Source organism: Sycon ciliatum, chromosome 11 (genome assembly GCF_964019385.1).
Source record: "Sycon ciliatum chromosome 11, ocSycCili1.1, whole genome shotgun sequence".
Taxonomy (NCBI): Eukaryota; Metazoa; Porifera; class Calcarea; order Leucosolenida; family Sycettidae; genus Sycon; species Sycon ciliatum.
The window spans coordinates 11,167,308-11,184,587 of record NC_088653.1 but is presented as its reverse complement, the minus strand read 5'-3'; the positions used below and the strand labels follow the sequence as shown (position 1 = coordinate 11,184,587).

At 50.8% G+C, this 17,280-nt stretch overlaps 1 protein-coding gene across 1 annotated transcript in view; it reads left to right on the top strand.

Moving 5' to 3' along the window:
* LOC135827620 (uncharacterized) overlaps positions 1–17,280 on the top strand; it is a 134,277-nt gene that overhangs the window by 13,637 nt on the left and 103,360 nt on the right. Inside the window, exon 2 of the mRNA XM_065340086.1 lies at positions 27–125. The gene's annotated coding sequence lies outside the window, so the exon portion shown is untranslated. The remainder of the gene's footprint in view (positions 1–26; positions 126–17,280) is intronic.

Here is a 17,280-nt window from a genome sequence, read left to right as displayed (position 1 = left end):
TGTCTTGTCTTTGCTGCTACTTCCAGGAGGGTGAAACACCATTACATCAAGCAGCATCAAATGATCATGTTTCCACAGTGGAATATCTTCTCACTTCTGGACATTCGTTGGAACCAAGGAATAATGTAAGTCAGATTATCCCTGATGCATGCTCGTTTTTATGAGCAGAAAGAAGAATTACGCAGTTGAATACTTTCTTGCGAGTAAACTTCCGTGCCTTCTCTTCATGTTGTGACGTACCTTCTCCCGTACATTGTCTCCTTCCGCATCAAGAAGGTAATATAGCGGCATGAGCAAATGAGAGCAAGAACAATGAATTATGTATAGGCATGATGTATATTGGTCACGTATTAATCATCGTTGTTTTTAGCTATTCTGCTTTGACCTGGTTTTATCACTACATTGCTGTACATAATTTATTGTGAAAAAGGAGAAGGTCAAAATGTTCCGAGTTATGACTAACTGTCCACCAACGTATCCAGACCTTATACAGTCAATGAGTGCGCCCATTTTTTTTATTTATTTACAATGCACACAGCTCACAGGCAAAGACGAAAAAATTGCATAGTGGGAGCATAGCGATGGTAAGGCTTTTTGCCCTCAGCCAACCTGAGGTCTCGACGTCATGGGGACATAAAACACACCAAAAAGAAAGAAGAAGAAGAAACAATTGAAAGGAGTGACAGGTACATGATACGAAATGTTAGGAGGAGAGACAGGACGTTTCAAGGAGGAAAAGATCACACAGCCAGTGTTAGGTGGAGAATGAGAGAAAAGAAGAACAGTTGTTATTGGGAGGAGCATTTGGAGCAGAATTTAAAAGTCATGGGGTGAGGCAGTTGTGATGCTGATACTCAGAGATGGTCATGTGCCCACGACCAGTCGTTGGTCTTCAAAGAATGGTTGGCTGCAACCTTTTAATGTTGCAAGTTCTTGGTGCAGAATGGACCAGAGAAGACTCCGGCGGGCAGCTGGTTCCAGATGGGGTTCTGCACTCAACTCCGGTTGACTAGATCATCTGCAGTGTCTCAAAAACGCCCATGGATGACGCCTGATCTGCTAAATAATATCCGTACAAAGCACAGGTTATACAGGAAATACCTCCGGACACGGACGGCTGAAGACTGGGACCAGTTCACAACTCAGCGAAACAAGACAACTCTTCTCCGCAGCGCCAAGTCCAAATTCGTTCATAAATCAGCCAATGCCGACAACCACTGTGACCAAACCCATACAAACCGCCCAAACCTCTACAAACTTATGAAGACCCTTCGAATTTCACCAAGAAAGGAAATGCCAGCTTTGAACCATGATGGCAGGAAGCTCACATAGAACTTAGAGCAGGCAGAAGCATTCAACAGCTTCTTCATTTCAGAAAGCAAGAAGTCCGTCTTAGTTGACAACGAGCCAGTCCCCGACATCCTTCTACCAACATCCGGCGAGAGAGAGCTTGCCCAAATCACTGTGGTATCATCAAGTCTATGTGATGATTAGTTATATTGAAATAGAATAATGCAACGAAGGACTGAGAGAGGACGACTCGTCAGGAAACTACCAAGGAAAGACTGAACAGCAACAAGAGACATGCACTGTCGATTATGGGCACGGAGTACACACATGCATGCATAGTATGAGTAGTATGCTGTAAGGTTGTACGCACGTCCATGCAAGGAGATGCAGTACCATAATAAGAAACATGAGAGTGCAAATATGTACGATGTACACGGGTACACCACACGCCCCTTCTGAGATAAACAAGCGGAAAATCGGAGCTGTTTATCTCACATAAATGAGAAGGAAAAAACAGAAGTGACAGAAAAGAAAGTAAACACACCAATCCCAACTACTTGTAGCAAGAGTGTGAGGTATAGGTATGTAGAGTCAAGCATAGGACTTAGATGCTGTGGACGAAATGTTCAAACGCTCTGGTGCCTGGCGAGACCGTTGGCTACGACGAGGCTGCTGCACACAAGGCTGCTGCGGTGCTGCGGGCTCAGCTGGGGAGGTGTCTGCAGGCGGAGCGGGAGGGGCTACGGCAGGGGCAGGCTTGAGAAGGCGACGGTTGCGCCAGTAAACACGGCCGCTGGGTAACTTCACCATATAGTCCCGGTTGCGACCAATGGCGACGACCACGCCGGTGGTGCGCCAGAGTTTGGTGCGCGGATCTTGGATGTCAACCCGCATGCCAATGCGAAGTGGGGACAGTGATCTGGCAGACTCATCATAATGCTGTTCTTGGGTGGCAGACTGAGCGGCAGAGCGCTTGTCAACATCGGTGGCTTTTGCTTGCCAATCAGGAGCAAAGCTGAGATGATGAGCTGTCACGAAGGAGGACAATGGTCGACCAAACAGTGCTTGGGCTGGGCTCTGACCATTTTCTCGGGGGGTGTTGCGCCATTCTAACAATGCGCGTCTGAACTCATCGACGTCCAAGTTACCGTCGGACGTGGTCTTCAACACAAGTGATTTCATCGCTTTCACGGCGGCTTCGGCATGGCCATTAGATTGAGGATAATGAGGTGAAGACGTGGAGTGCTGAACTTGCCATCGGGTGCAAAATTCAGCAAAGCGACGTGATGAAAATTGCGGACCACCATCAGTTGTGAGGATGCTGGGGACACCGACGTCGGCGAACCAGCCACGGAACACACGGATCACATCGGCAGAAGATGCAGTGCGGCCGATCTTGGCGATGCAAGGCCAGCCAGTGTGACGGTCGACGTAAACCAGGTATTCCCAGCCTTGACAGGAAAATAAGTCGGCACTGGTTGACTGGAATGGCAGGGTGGGACGGCGGTCAGCGGTGACACGCATCGGTTCCTTACACTGAGACGGAGCGTGCAAGCGACACTGTTCGCAACTGCGAACGACTTGGGCGATGTCATTAGACAAGTGTGGCCAGTATACGACTTGTCGAGCTCGACGCTGTGTGCGGTTGAGGCCTTGGTGGGAGGCATGAAGATCCTGGAGCACACGTGGGCGGAGGGTACGCGGGACCACAACACGTTGTCCTTTCAGGACAAGATCACCGTCGACTGAAAGATGCTCGCGGATAGTGAAGTACGGTTTCACAGCTGAGTGGACGGCGCGCTGATCATCAGGGAAACCTTCACGAACGGCTTGGAGAAGGGCCTGATAGTCATCATCGGCATGGGCAGCATCCAAGAGCTCGCAGTGCCGGAGGTCTGCAATTCGGCCATCCTCGTCCTGGCGGAGACATGCTCTGATGGCTGGTGCTGAGAGCGTTGAGCTTTCACCGAATTCTTCCTCACTGGTCGGCTTGTCGACCGGGTTACGGGACAGTGCATCAGCAAACGCATTCTCTTTGCCCTTGCGCCAGTGCGCGACGAGTTGAAACGACCGGAGCTTCAGTGCGAGGCGTAGCAGACGTGGATTTTCTATCTGATCCAGGGTGTACTTGTTCAGAATCGGGACCAATGAACGGTGGTCAGTGAACAAATCGAATCGGCTGCCGGACAGAAAGAGGGAGCACTTGTGGACAGCCCAAACCACAGCAAGTAACTCCAGTTCTATGACGGCATAACGTGTCTCTGCGTCGGTGAGAAAGCGGCTGCCACACTGCAGCATGCGCCACTGGTTATCTTGGCGTTGCCATAACACAAACCCAAGTCCGTTCAGGGCAGAGGCGTCGGTCTCTAGCCGAAGGTCGTCACCAGCACGGTAGTACGAGAGAGTCGGCGGCGATATCAGTTCAGACTTTGTGGCGTTGAAAGCCGCGGTGTGGACATCATCCCACACGAACTCATTCGTGGTCTTCAATAACGGACGTAGCGGAGCTGCGAGCTCAGATATCCGTGGGGTGAATTCTCCACACTGATTCACCAGACCGAGGAAGGAACGGAGGTCGGTACGGTTAGTGGGTAGGTTGAAGTGCTGAAGAGCGGATGTCTTGTCAGCTGGCACGGTGTATCCGTTGGACGACACATGAAACCCACAGAATTCGACTTCAGCAGCGGCGAAGACAAACTTCTTTTGACTAAGAGTAATTCCGTGTTCGCGTGCACGGGTCAGGACGGCACGGACGTGAGCGACATGGTCCGAGAATGACTCATCGTGAACGAGGCCGTCGTCCACCACCTTGATGAGATGGGTCAAACGGTCGAAAGCTGCGTCGGTGCGGCGGTTGTACTCATCGCCGGCGGACACAAGACCTTGTGGATTCCGGCAGAATCGGTATCTACCCCACGGCGTGATGAACGTAGTGAGAGACTTGGCAGGCTCAGACAGGGGCACCTGCCAATAGCCATGACGGGCGTCAAACTTGGTGAACCATCGGGCTGTGCCGATGCCAGAGAGAGCATCACGTGCGTTCTGCATGGGGTGGGTGGGACGCTTCACTTGTCGGTTGAGAGACTGAAGGTCCACAGTCAGACGTTTCTCACTAGAATTCTTCTTGTCGACTACAACAATGGGGTGGCACCAGTCGCACGGCTCTGACACTGTCTCGATGATGCCTTCCTCAACCATATTGTCGAGCTGGGTTTTCACCTGCTCACGGTAGGCATGTGCGATAGGACGAGCTGTGTAGACTCGGTGAGGTTTCGCATCATCTTCGAGAATGATGTCCATTGGCTTGCCACACATGGGTTTCAATGACGTGTCGTCGAAGACGTCTGCGAACTCTCGCAGTAGGTCAGCACGGATCTGCGCCAGCTTGCTAGGGTCAGGTCTGTTCACGAGACCGGTCGTCACAACGGGAGCCGTTGGAGGTGGTGTGCTGCTGGTACAAACACGCGCAACTTGCTTGGGCCAGCCGTCTGGTAAGAGGCCTAAGGCGTATAGCGATTGGCGTGACAACAGGGGTTCACGCAGTCCACGGTACACATGGATGGTGCTATCATGCTTGAGCGAGCCAATGGTGAGGGTGGCAGAGATCTTGCCAGCTGAAACGAGACGTTCACCATTGGCAGCATGCACATTATCATGGTCTGTGGCCAGATTCTCCACAAAACCACCGAGATGCGCTAACTGATCGACGCCAATAGCGTCAATGTCACTTCCCGTATCGGGGATCCATTCTAGGGAGGTAGCGTCAGGTTCAGTGCACAATTGCGTGTCGACTGGCACCGTAGGGGATGCATCACACTGAGCGCGGCGGAGCTGTAGTCGTCCCAGCGTGCGCTGCGAGGACTGGTCAGCTGGTTTGTGGGATTTTCTGCACACCGCTTGGAAATGTCCAATAGTCTTGCAGCCGCTACACTTCTTGCCATGTGCAGGACACTGCGACTTGCTGGCGTGGGGAGTGCGACCACAATTCGGACATTGCGATGGCGTGGCGGACGCCTGTTGCTGTCGCGGGTTATTGCCGTGTTTTGACCGCTGATAATTAGTTTTCCGAGCGGCATTGACGGAGCTAGTGCCGGGGATACTGCTGCTCGTCCGAGAGGCTGCCTCCTCCGCTCGACACAATTTAATGACCTTCTCCAACGTTAGATCGGTAGTGGCAAGGAGCTTATGGCGTGTCTCCGTGTCGAGAATGCCAGTAACCAGGCGATCACGCATGGTCTCGTCGTACCTGGTACGCTGTCCCTGCTGGCATTGGCGGCATACTCGGCTTGAACAGAAATTGCAGAGTGCAGCTTCGCTGAAATCGCAGCAATTGTGGATCTCCCTGAGGGTAGTCAGGTACTGATCGAAGGACTCTCCATGCTGCTGTTGGCGGGCATAGAAGGCGATCCGGTCCAGCAGAGGGTTACGCTGGCCGCGAATGTATGCCTGTACAGCCTTGATGAGATCGTCGTCGTCGTGGTTGTCAGCCAGAGGAATTGTGCCCTCACGAAGAAATCTCCGGAGGTCCTCGTCCAGGCACTGACGAACCGTTGCCACTCTGGTGGCATTGTCCTGGGAATCCAGGTGCTGGCACCGGGCGTAGTCCCGCCAAAGACCTTCCCATGCGGCAAACTCTGCGAGAGAGGCAGAGGCAAGTAACATAGGGCGATCGACCGAAACTGGTCTCGCCGCAGGTACATGATCTCGTGCCGGTGGGGCTGGGGGTGGACGTTGCGGTGGTGGAGGTTGAGAAATGCTCCTCAAAGTTCGCTCCACGAGCTGTGTCAGGTGGTGCTCGCGGGTGGCGGCGGTCTCCATCTGCTGTCTCATGAGCTGGGTGAGGGCAGCAATGTCAGGGCTGAGTACTGGTGTGTCTGATTCCGCCATGCCGAAACGGAAATTTCAAATAATTATTTCACTATAATTTATTTGAGAGACGAAACGCCAGAGGTACTAGCAAGACCCAGGACTGAGAAAGACTAATGGAAACTGCTACTAAAACAAGTTCACTGCGCCATGTGGTATCATCAAGTCTATGTGATGATTAGTTATATTGAAATAGAATAATGCAACGAAGGACTGAGAGAGGACGACTCGTCAGGAAACTACCAAGGAAAGACTGAACAGCAACAAGAGACATGCACTGTCGATTATGGGCACGGAGTACACACATGCATGCATAGTATGAGTAGTATGCTGTAAGGTTGTACGCACGTCCATGCAAGGAGATGCAGTACCATAATAAGAAACATGAGAGTGCAAATATGTACGATGTACACGGGTACACCACAATCACCACCACACCCGCCGAGGTAGAACAGCTCCTAGGAGCCCTTAATCCTTGCAAAGCCCCTTGGTTTGACGACATCCCAACAAGACTCCTCAAGACCAGGGCGCGTGAGCTGTCGCCGTCACTCTCCCGACTTTTCAATGAGTCATTTCGGAGAGGTGAACAACCACAGGACTGGCGTGATGCCACTGTGAGCCCACTATACAAGAAAGCCGAAAGGTCATTGGTAACAAACTACAGGCCTATATCACTTCTCAGCGTTATCAGTAAGGTGCAGGAGAGGATCGTCCACAAACGACTCTACAAGCACGTCACACCCTTTCTCCCAGTGGATCGATCCGGTTTTCGTGCCAATGATAGCACCGAACTCCAGCTCGCCAGACTCGTGCACGAGGTTTCCGAGAGCCGAGATAAAGGTCTTTCCGTCACAGCTTGCTTTTTTGATCTCTCGAAGGCTTTCGACAGAGTCTGGCACGCCGGTCTCCTCAAGAAACTGCAACACCTCGGCCTGAAAGATACCGCCCTGCAATGGATGGTCAGCTACCTCACCCATCGCCGTCAACGTGTTCGTGTCGGCGACGCCTTCAGTGAGTGGCAAGCCATACCAGCAGGGGTGCCCCAAGGATCCGTTCTAGGCCCCCTGCTGTTCTTGATCTACACCATTGACCTGCCCTCTGCCTGCACAATCTCGAACACAAAGTGCAGCCAATTTGCAGATGACACGGCGCTCATCGCAACACACCAGAGCTGTTTGACATCGGAGTTGTCCCTGCAGTCAGCCGTTTCAGCTGCCGCAACCTGGCTGCGCAGATGGCACCTCCTCGTCAATGCCTCAAAGACCGTTACCTTGCCGTTCACACCAAACCACCAACTCAACATCACTCTTAATGGCACACCCCTAAAGCAAGTCAAAGAACACCGTCACCTTGGAATCATACTACAAAACAACCTCCAATGGAACTCACATGTCACGCACATAATAAACAAATTCAAAAAACTCCTTCACCAACTTCGTAAAACACGAGGCCAACTTAACACCCCCAGTCTGCTCGTAATCTACACCGCCTACATTCCCCCGGTTATAGAGTACGGCAGTCTCGTGTTATCCAACACCACCCGCACACAGAAGGACCAATTAGAACGCGTTCAGCGACGAGCAGCCCGTATCTGCCTGCGGATCCCCCTTTTTGCACCAGTCCATCACAGCTCACTTCTTCATCATCTCCAACTCCCCACATTAGTCTCCCGGCAACTCTTACGACAGGTTACTCTTGCCCACAACATCAAGTACATCCGCGCTCCCCTTCACCTGCAACAGCCTCACCTTGCACGACCAATCACAGAGCAGCCATATGCACTACGACACATGAGAACATACACATTGAGAACATCACACACATACCGACACACCAACTCACCCATCAACCTATCCCTTCACAATTTCAACCAACTACCCCCCGACCTGCGTGAAACAAATAGCAAGCATGCGTTTAAATCAATGGCGTCTAGCCTCATTCTATCATCCATATGCTCCTGTAGTAGCTCACACTGTACCCCATCGTGACCCCATCCCCCTGCAATGTGTTGATTTCCTTACTTGCTAGACTGATTTTATATGATTCTGGACTGATTTGAATCGTATTATCTTCCTTATTGGCCATGGGCCATCGTGGAAATAAAGAATAATAATAATAATGGGGACAACTGTGTGAGGGTAGGCTCGGCACAGGTTGTTTCGGGAACGGACTGGAAGTTCATTTGCCAGTTGGTGTGCATGGGCATAACATCTCTAAATCGTACTACGGGTGGAGTGGACTGTTTGATGTTGGGGTTGCTGGGGTGGCAGCATCCTCTGTAGAAGGGGATGTGCATCTGGACAATCCATCTTGTACAGGAGGCAAAGTGCTGCAACCATCCGACGAAGAGCAAGACTCGGTAGCCAAAACATTGGGGCGATGGTTTGGATGGCCCGGGCTTGCACACGGTCGAGTCAAGGAAGATGGGATGAGGCTGCTAACATCCAGCCGATGGAGCAGTACTCCATCAATGGGCGCACAAAGGCATTGTAGGCTTGGATGCGACCGGGCACGTCTAAAAGGTGGAAAGCCTAACACAAAGCGCCAAGTCGGTGTGTTGCCCGGAGGGCTACGATATGAAGGTGGCGCTGGAAGGTTCGCTGACCATCAAAACTGACGCCTGAGCTCCTCTTCTTCCCTCAGGTTAGATCCGTTGAAATCAATCTGTGGCATGTTCCATTGGGTGCGTTGGAAGCTAACAGTCAGTTCTTGGGATTAGGCTGGTTCAAATTTCTATCTTCCATTCTTCACTTCAGAGGGAGATGTTGTTGACTGCTAGCCGGAGGGCTTGGGTGGTGGAGGTGATGTTGGCATGCAGTGTAGTGTCGTCTGCGAATGAGGCTAGGTCAGCACTGGCTGGTACGTGGTCCTCGCAGTCTTTCAGGTATATGAGGAAGAGAGTCGGACCCAGAATACTGCATTGGGGTACTCCAGTCTGAATTGGGAGCCTTGAGGATGTCTGGCCACAAATGACCACTTGAAGGTAGCGTTCAATGAGGTAGCTGCTGAGCCACTGGTGCAGTTGCCCACGCAAGCCGTATACGTTGGACTTGTGTAGCATACCGGGGTGTGATACGCGATCAAACGCGCCGGCTATGTCAATGGTGAGTATGCGTGCTGCGCCTTTCTCCCCGGCTGTAGGAAGCCACTGGTTGTGGAGGCTGGAGAGGAGGTCGGCTGCACAATGGCCATGGCGAAATCCATACTGTCTTGCGGAGAAGACGTTGTTCGACTCGAGGAAATTATTGTTCTGTTGATGATTGTCTCCATCACTTTGGACAGAATACACAAGAGCGAAACTGGACGGTATTTGGAGGGTAGAGACTTTTCCGTTTGAGTATAGGGACTATGTTGGCAATATTCCATGTCTTGGGCTGTATCCCATTTTGGAAGCATTGTGTGAACAGTTTAGAAAGAGGTTATTCCAGTTCAGCTGAGCAGGTTTTCAACACTCGTGCCGGTATCCCATCTGGCCTGGTAGCCTTTGATGGGTTGAACTGCCAACGGGTGCGCTCGACAGCAGCTAAACGAAAACGGCCATCCGAAAGAGTCTGCTCATTTCGAGGCCTGACATATGAGAATGGGGCTGACAGGTCATCTTGGCCAAGACTGCATTTACCTCCAAAATAGCGTGCCATGCATTCTGCTTTGTCTGCGCCGGCTGTGTACTCACGTCCATCGGGATCACGTAATGTCGGAACAGATTGACGACGCCCTTTGCCAGAGGCACACTTGACGGTGTGCTACTAGTCACTGGGTGGCAGCTGCTTTGAGGTCATTTTCTGTCTCAGTTTCGCCATGAAAGCACTCTCGCAGTTTTGAGACATTCAACCGTTGAGAGCCTAGCACCTTGGTAAGCTGACCCGTCAATTGTCATCAGACGCGTCATCTCTCAGGTATCTCCACGCACGTCATTTCCTCACTGTTGCAGCAGTGCACTCAGGGGTCCACCATGGAGGGTGGAATGCACGGGTTTTCAGGGTATTAGAGGGGATGAATCTCTTCATACCCTCCAGGATCCTCTCTGAGATGCCATTGCATGACAGGTCTGGATCAATCCAAGCAATAGCTGCCCAATTGGTGGATCTGACGAAGTGACGGAGCCTGGCCCAGTCTGCAAGCTGACACTTCCATACAGTTCTTGATATGGGAGGCTCGCGTGATGCACGGATCTGGAAGTCGGCAAGTAGACAGGCATGGTCAGATTTGCCAAGAGCTGGCAAAACAGAAACAAATGATTCTACGGGTAGGTCGGACATCATCTGGGCCAGTGTGTTGCAGCCGTGCGGTGGTTGGTCGAGTAGGCTAGTAGCTGTTCAACACTGTGCATATAGCACGTGTTCTCTGCATGCTCGACACTTCTAAAAGTAGTTGTTCTGCTACTGTGGAGCCACTCTTGGTTATGCACATTGAAGTCCCAGCAACTATCATAGCAGTGTTGCGGCAAAAATGGCACAAAACTGACAAGGAATACTGAGACATTCGGCGACCTGACTACTAGCTCCAACACTTCTCCAAGGTGCACAAACCAACAACCTTCCAACTTGGAAGGCTCAGGTTCGGAAAGGTCCAAGAGGGGAAGGAAAGCGCAACTAAGAAGAGCACGAGCTACGCGCCACGGCAACAAAGAATGCCAAATGTTACAGTGTAGTGAAGTTCAACAGTCTATTGAACATCACTACACTGTATCATTCAAGTATGATAGACTAGTTATGTGCAGTAACAAGTTGTTCCACACTACGTACGCTTCGCCGCATAGGTTATGGCGGCTCATAAGGTGTGCAAAGTTGAACTCGGATGGTGAGCCAATTAAATTATGGTGAAAAGGGAGAAGGACAAAATGTTAGAGTTAGGGAAGGCCTCTTTTACGGGCAAAGCAAAGCACAATCATCACCATGTATCAGTACAGTGAATAGTTAAACCCAACACGAATGAAAAATGTGAAATGAAATAAAAACAATATTTGTAAAAAATTAATAAATTAAAATTCAATATCGAACACGAATAAAATAAAATAAACAATATGTAAAAAATAAACAATATCGAACACGGAATTAATTCCGGAACTATCTACTCAACCAATTCATAATGCAATACCCGCACACTGTGTCAGTGATGGAAGGACAACATGTTACGAGTTATGACTAACTATCCACCAACGTAACCAGATCTTATACAGTCAGCGAGTGCGACAAAATGGTGGTTGGTGGACAGTTAGTCATAACTCGTAACATTTTGTCCTTCTCCTTTTCAACCATAATTTAATTGGCTCACCATCCGAGTTCATAATTCATTGTATTTGCTCTTGTTTGCTTTTGCTTATATATCACCTGAGGAGAAGGTACGGAAGTTTCGTTTTCAGAACGTTGTTGAAGAGCCTGAGGTTTTTCCTATCAACATTTTTCCTTAGCTTCATTAGCCTGGAAAGCGATAATAAGTTACTTGCGTCACCTCAAATGTGCTCGTAAGTCCAATGTCTTGAAGAGATCTGGTATATGTTTCCAAGTGGGCTATTCGAGGATCGCAGCATCTCGGCTTCCTCCGGAATCCCTCTCGAGCGCTGGACTCCAGGTGTCATTGTGTGATCTGCAAGCGCTTTGTCTGCCCGGGCACAAACCACTCTGGCTTGCCCATCCAACAGAGTGGCCATCGCCTAAACGGCCAGGGACCGTACCTTTGCCTCCTGTACAATATGCATTGTCCAGATGCACATCGCCTTCTACAGAGAATGTTGCAACCCCAGCAGCCCCAATCCCAAACAGTCCACTCCACCCGTTGTGCGTTTCAAAGATGTAACGCCCACGCACACCGACTGGCAAATGAACTTCCAGTCCCTTCCCGAAACAACCTGTGTCGAGCCTTACCTCGCGCAGTTTTCCCCGTCTGGAACCAGCTGCCCGCCGGAGTCTTCTCTGGTCCATTTTGCACCAAGAACTTGCAACATTTCAAAGTTGCAGCCAACCGCTGTTTGAAGAACAACGACTGATTGTGGGCACAGTATCAGCATCATATCTGCCTGAGCCTCAAATTCCGCTCCATGTACTCATTTCAATAACGTGTTTCCTTCTTTTCTCTCCTTCTCCTCCTTACACTCTCTGTCTTATCTTTCCCCTCCTTCTAATGTACTGTCTCTCCTCCTAACATTTAGTGTCATGTACCTGTCACTTCTTTCATTTTTCTTCTTCTTTCTTTTTGGTGCGTTTTATGTCCCCATAATGTCGAGACCTCAGGTCGGCTGAGGCCAGAAAGCCTCACCATCACTATGCTCCCACTATGCAATTTTTTGTCTTTGCCCGAGAGCCGTGATCAATGTAGAAAAATGAAAAAAGAAAGAAAAACCTCCATTGCCTAGGCATTCACAGAACGCTTGGAGCACTCTGCTTTCTGTACAAGCTCCATTGTTCAACTGGCCCAGATATGCTCCTCGCCCGTCTTCCACCCTGAGCTACCAACACGTCAAGCCATAGCACACAACTGCATTCATCACACCAGTTTCAGCTCGCCCCACTCTTCCCCTCAGAGAACGGAATGATGTACTTTCATCCTTCCCTCAGCAGATTGTGGAGGTCTGGAACCCGCTACTGCAGTGTGTTCTGCTGAACCCGTGAACAAGGAAAGCATTGCAGATGTTCAAAGAGAAGGTCAATGCCCACCTGCACTTTACCCACTGGGAGTGGGAAATGGACAGGTTACGAACTAAAGACAAAAGACGAAAATGCTCTAACTCTGTTCCCTCTTCCATTCACTTCTATTCACCTACTTTCTCCTTAGTACCCCCCCCCCCTGCATTATTTCTGTAATAATTTTATGTTGTTTCTGTGGAGCACTTTTTCTTTCTTCCTTTTTTTACTAGCAAACACAGCCCTTCCAATGATCAGGGGAAGAGGACAACAGTTTACTGAAATGACACAAGGACAACAAGACAAAGGGGAGTAGGGGCAATGTGCCGATGTGGTTGGCGAGGCTCATCCGACCGGAGGTCTCGGAATCATAGTCTACGACCTGGCATCGATAGCAATGCAGCTAGGAAGGGAGGGAGATCAAGAGAGAAAGAGAGAGAGAGAGAGAGTGTGAGTGAGAGTGTGTGTGTGTGAGAGAGAGAAAGAGAGAGAGAGAGATAGAGAGAGAGAAAGAGAAAGAGAGAGAGAGAGAGAGAGAGAGAGCCACGAGAAAGAGAAATGAAATAAAATGAAACAAGAAAGAGATGATGCACGAAGGTAGTTGACGGGTGACATAGCCTCACAGGGAGTCCACAGCCCAGAGCCAACTATTTTGATGCAAGTGGCGGCGGACCTTCGTCTTGAAGGATATGAGAGACTTCAACTGGGGCATCGGTTCCGGACACATTTCTTGCGGCAGCCTGTTTCATTCATCCACTACACCCTAATCATGGGAACGAACGCTCGAGAAAGTTGGGGGCCGCAAGGATGAACACTGTTTGTAGCTGATGCTGATGGCGGACACAGTCTTGAAGGCACATTAGCTTGTACATGTACGTTAGAGTGTACACTTGGCGGCGGGCAGCTACCCTCTGCAGCAATGCGTCAGGACCAATGATAGAAAGGGCCTTCCGCTGTGCTCGGTCGAGACTTTGCAGGTGAGAGTTGGCTGCGCCCATCCCTATCAGTGGTGTGTATACGGGTACAGGGCGTACGAAGCCTCTGTACGTTGTCCAGCGTCCTTCACGGCCAAGGAAACTTGATGCTCAACGCAGAAATCCTAGCCGGGTGACAGCACGAAGATAAACTTTGCGAAGATGGCGTCTGAAGGTGAGTTTGCTGTCGAAAGTCACTCCCAGGAGCTTCAGCTCATCCCCCCTGGGAATATCATAGGCTCTGAATGTTAGTTCTGGGAGTGGCCAGGGGTTGCGGTGGTGGCCAATATGCAGTAGCTGCGACTATGTCAGCTCAAAGTGAGCCCGCCATTGTTCTCCCCAGCTACCCAATCGATCCAGGCTAGATTGCATGTCTGCAATACTGCCAGTAGAGTCATCTCTAGATCGTACGATGATGTACAGCGTGGTGTCATCTGCGTACACACCCATTCGCGTTGATGGGGACAGACACGTCTCAGCATCGTTGACATACATCAAGAATAAGGTGGGTGCCAGGATGCTGCCTTGGGGTACGCCAGCTTTAATCTGGAATTGAGCAGATTCCTGTCCATTGACGATTGCGCTTAGTATGCGATTCCGTAGATAGTCCAGTAGCCACTGCAGCAGGCCACCGCCAATACTGAGAGCGGCCGCTCTGTGTAGGACGCCAGGGTACGACACGCGGTCAAACGAAACTAGCAATGTTGACAGCCAGGACGTGGGCACAGCCACCAGAACCAGCTGCCAGCGACCAGTCATGCCGCAGTACTGCTAATAGGTCCGCTGTTCCAAGGCCACTGCAAAATCCGTACTGCTTGGTTGACAGGAGATGATGTTTTTCAAGGTGCTTCACAATTTGACAGTTCACAATTCACTCCATCACTTTGGAGATGATGAGGAGGAGGGAGACTGGGCGGTAATTCTAAGGGTTGGATAGGCTGCCCTTCTTGCACACTGGCACAACTCGAGCACTCTTCCAGGCCTCTGGCTGAACACCCTTATGGAAGCACAGGGCGAAGAGGGACGTAAAAGGCGATGCAAGTTCATGGGTGTTGTCCGGTTCGGACGCCTTGCCAACGTCGAGCTGGTTAAGGAGTCGTTCCACTGTTTGCAGGCGGAAGTGGATTCGGGTAAGTGGGGTGACCCCGGGTTGGCGAGCATGAGGGAGATCCCCCGGGCCCAAGTCATCATCTCCAAGGCTACGTTTATTGGCGAAATAGGGACCAAGGTAGTTCGCTTTGGCAGCATCAATACGGAGTCGGTGACCAGCGTCATCCACCAGGCATGGTAGAGGGGAGCCGTGAATGGCGTCAGCAGCAAATTTGAGCACTGACCACCATTCCTTGTCTCTCAGGCCTCCACGTGACAGTTTCCGACGAACTCTCAGTTCCCAGGATGTGCGAGCTCGCACATTCGCGAGGATAGCATCTTCTACTGAGCTCATAAAGCAAGCCTTGTGGGCTTCGCTTACAATATTGCGTCTCCAGGCCTTCCATGCCTGGTCTTTAGCGTAAAATGCTGTGGTGCACTTAGGAGTCCACCATTTGGGGTCTGCTGGGCGGGTAACAAGCTGCTTGGCGGGGATAAATTTCTGCATCCCGCTGGAGATGCCATCACTTAGCTTCCTGCAGGACTCTTCAGGGTCGTCAGTCGCAATGGTGGACCAGTCAGAAGTGCCCCCAGTCTGCCTGATTGTAGCGCCAGACAGTCCTGGAGGTATCTTGCTCAGCATCAGGGGTGAGATAAAAGTCGGCAAGAGGAACCCCATGGTCAGAGCAACCAAGTGGCGCTTTGGCAGTGGTGTCGATAGGAACGGACATGTTGGAGAGGATGAGGTCCAGGGTGTTCAGACCCCTAGTTGGCTGCAAGACATGCTGGTGGAGTTGAGGCTCAGCACACAGTTCTTCCAAGGCCTCTCCAGCTACAGTTGTTTTGCTGCTGCAGAGCCAAGTCTCTTGGTGGACATTAAAATCCCCAGCTAGCACTATTTGAGTGCCGTGAGTGCGGGTCACGTATAGTGCAGGTCCAAGATACTCAATCAGACAGGTGCCGTTGTCCGCACAGGATCCACGCCGAAACAAGGCACCGATAACAACAGATGGTTGCGTATAAAGACTCACTGCGAGCCGGAGGACTTCGTGGTCATCAGTGGGAATCTGGTCGAGGTGCACCACTGGGAGGCCGGACTTCACCCATACAGCAATGCCGCCGCCAAATGCATCCCGGTCACGTTGGATGGGAAGCGAGTATCCTGGAAATATCGTCTCAGAGGCTACAGTCTTGGCCGAGAAGTTCGTTTCTGTGATAACTGCTATGTAAACGTTATCGTTGAGCAGTGCATGCTGCCACGCTTCCAGCTTGTTGGTGAGACCAAATGCGTTGGTCACTAGCCAGCGGAGCGGCGGAGCTGCACTGATCAATGGGGGGGGGGGGGGGCGCCAGCTGATGCCGTACTGTCTCTGTAAGCGCTGTCAGCACCATCAGGTGTAGGGTCATCTTTTGCAGCGCTGGCAGGGTGTTGTCGGTTGGGCTTCGGACGGTCTCGGTACTCCCATGGCCGGGCGAATAGAGGCCTTGACCAGAAGTCCGGAGTTACCATGAGGCTCAGGTCGGTGGCATCTATGCATAGCTGACATCTTTCCCGTCTGCGTTGTGTGGATGCTGCCGTTATGAACACCGGCCGTTGATCCCCTTGCCTCGAACTTGGGTAGCAATGAAGCCGAGATCCTATGGCCAGCAAGCAGCCCCTACCTTTCCTCCGCCCGTGCCATTCCGTGTGTCTCATTGACGCCTTGCTGCTTTGTGCCGTCAAAATAACGATGTATGTGTTTTGTAAAAACAGTATGATCATAAAGGGCACGCATCCGCCAAAATGTGCCGTAAAGTGTTGTTCCGCGCTTGAGTCTCCTTGTCGTCTTGGTCGTCCTCCTAAATGTAATTCACAGTCTACTGTTGGATCATCCTCTTCCGGTGTAGATATGCCAACTTGCTTCTCCTCCTCCCCATGTTTGGGGCTGGAGTCAACCCAGAGAAATGTGAAAGTTGGAGAAAGGCCCACCCAAAAACCAACCAAACTGTGAAAGGATCTATCAGTGTCACATGAAGCCAAGTGAGAAGATGTAATTGAGAGGACCGACTTACAATGACAATAGAAGTGATAACAAAAGTGGATGTTAGACAACATGGAAGACCGCATAATTAAACCAGAACTTTGAGACTAGAGAAGCTAGAGTGAGAAGCTCCATGAAGAATCATACTGGAGGAGATGCAGCTGAAGAGACAATGAACTCCACCAGGCCATGAGATGGGCACTGTGATGTCACGCAGAGGAGAGATGACAGCACACTTGAGGGGACAACAAAGAAAGGAGCCCAGAGTGGTGCTTCATCTATCTAAAGCCATCTGTCCATGTATGCTAATTGTCGGTAGATCTACTGTAATGACGTTTGCTCAGTTCTGTCACGTGGTAGAGGTTCATTGCATTCGGCTGTGTTAGAAGCGTTGTACAAACTTATGTTTGATTCTATGCT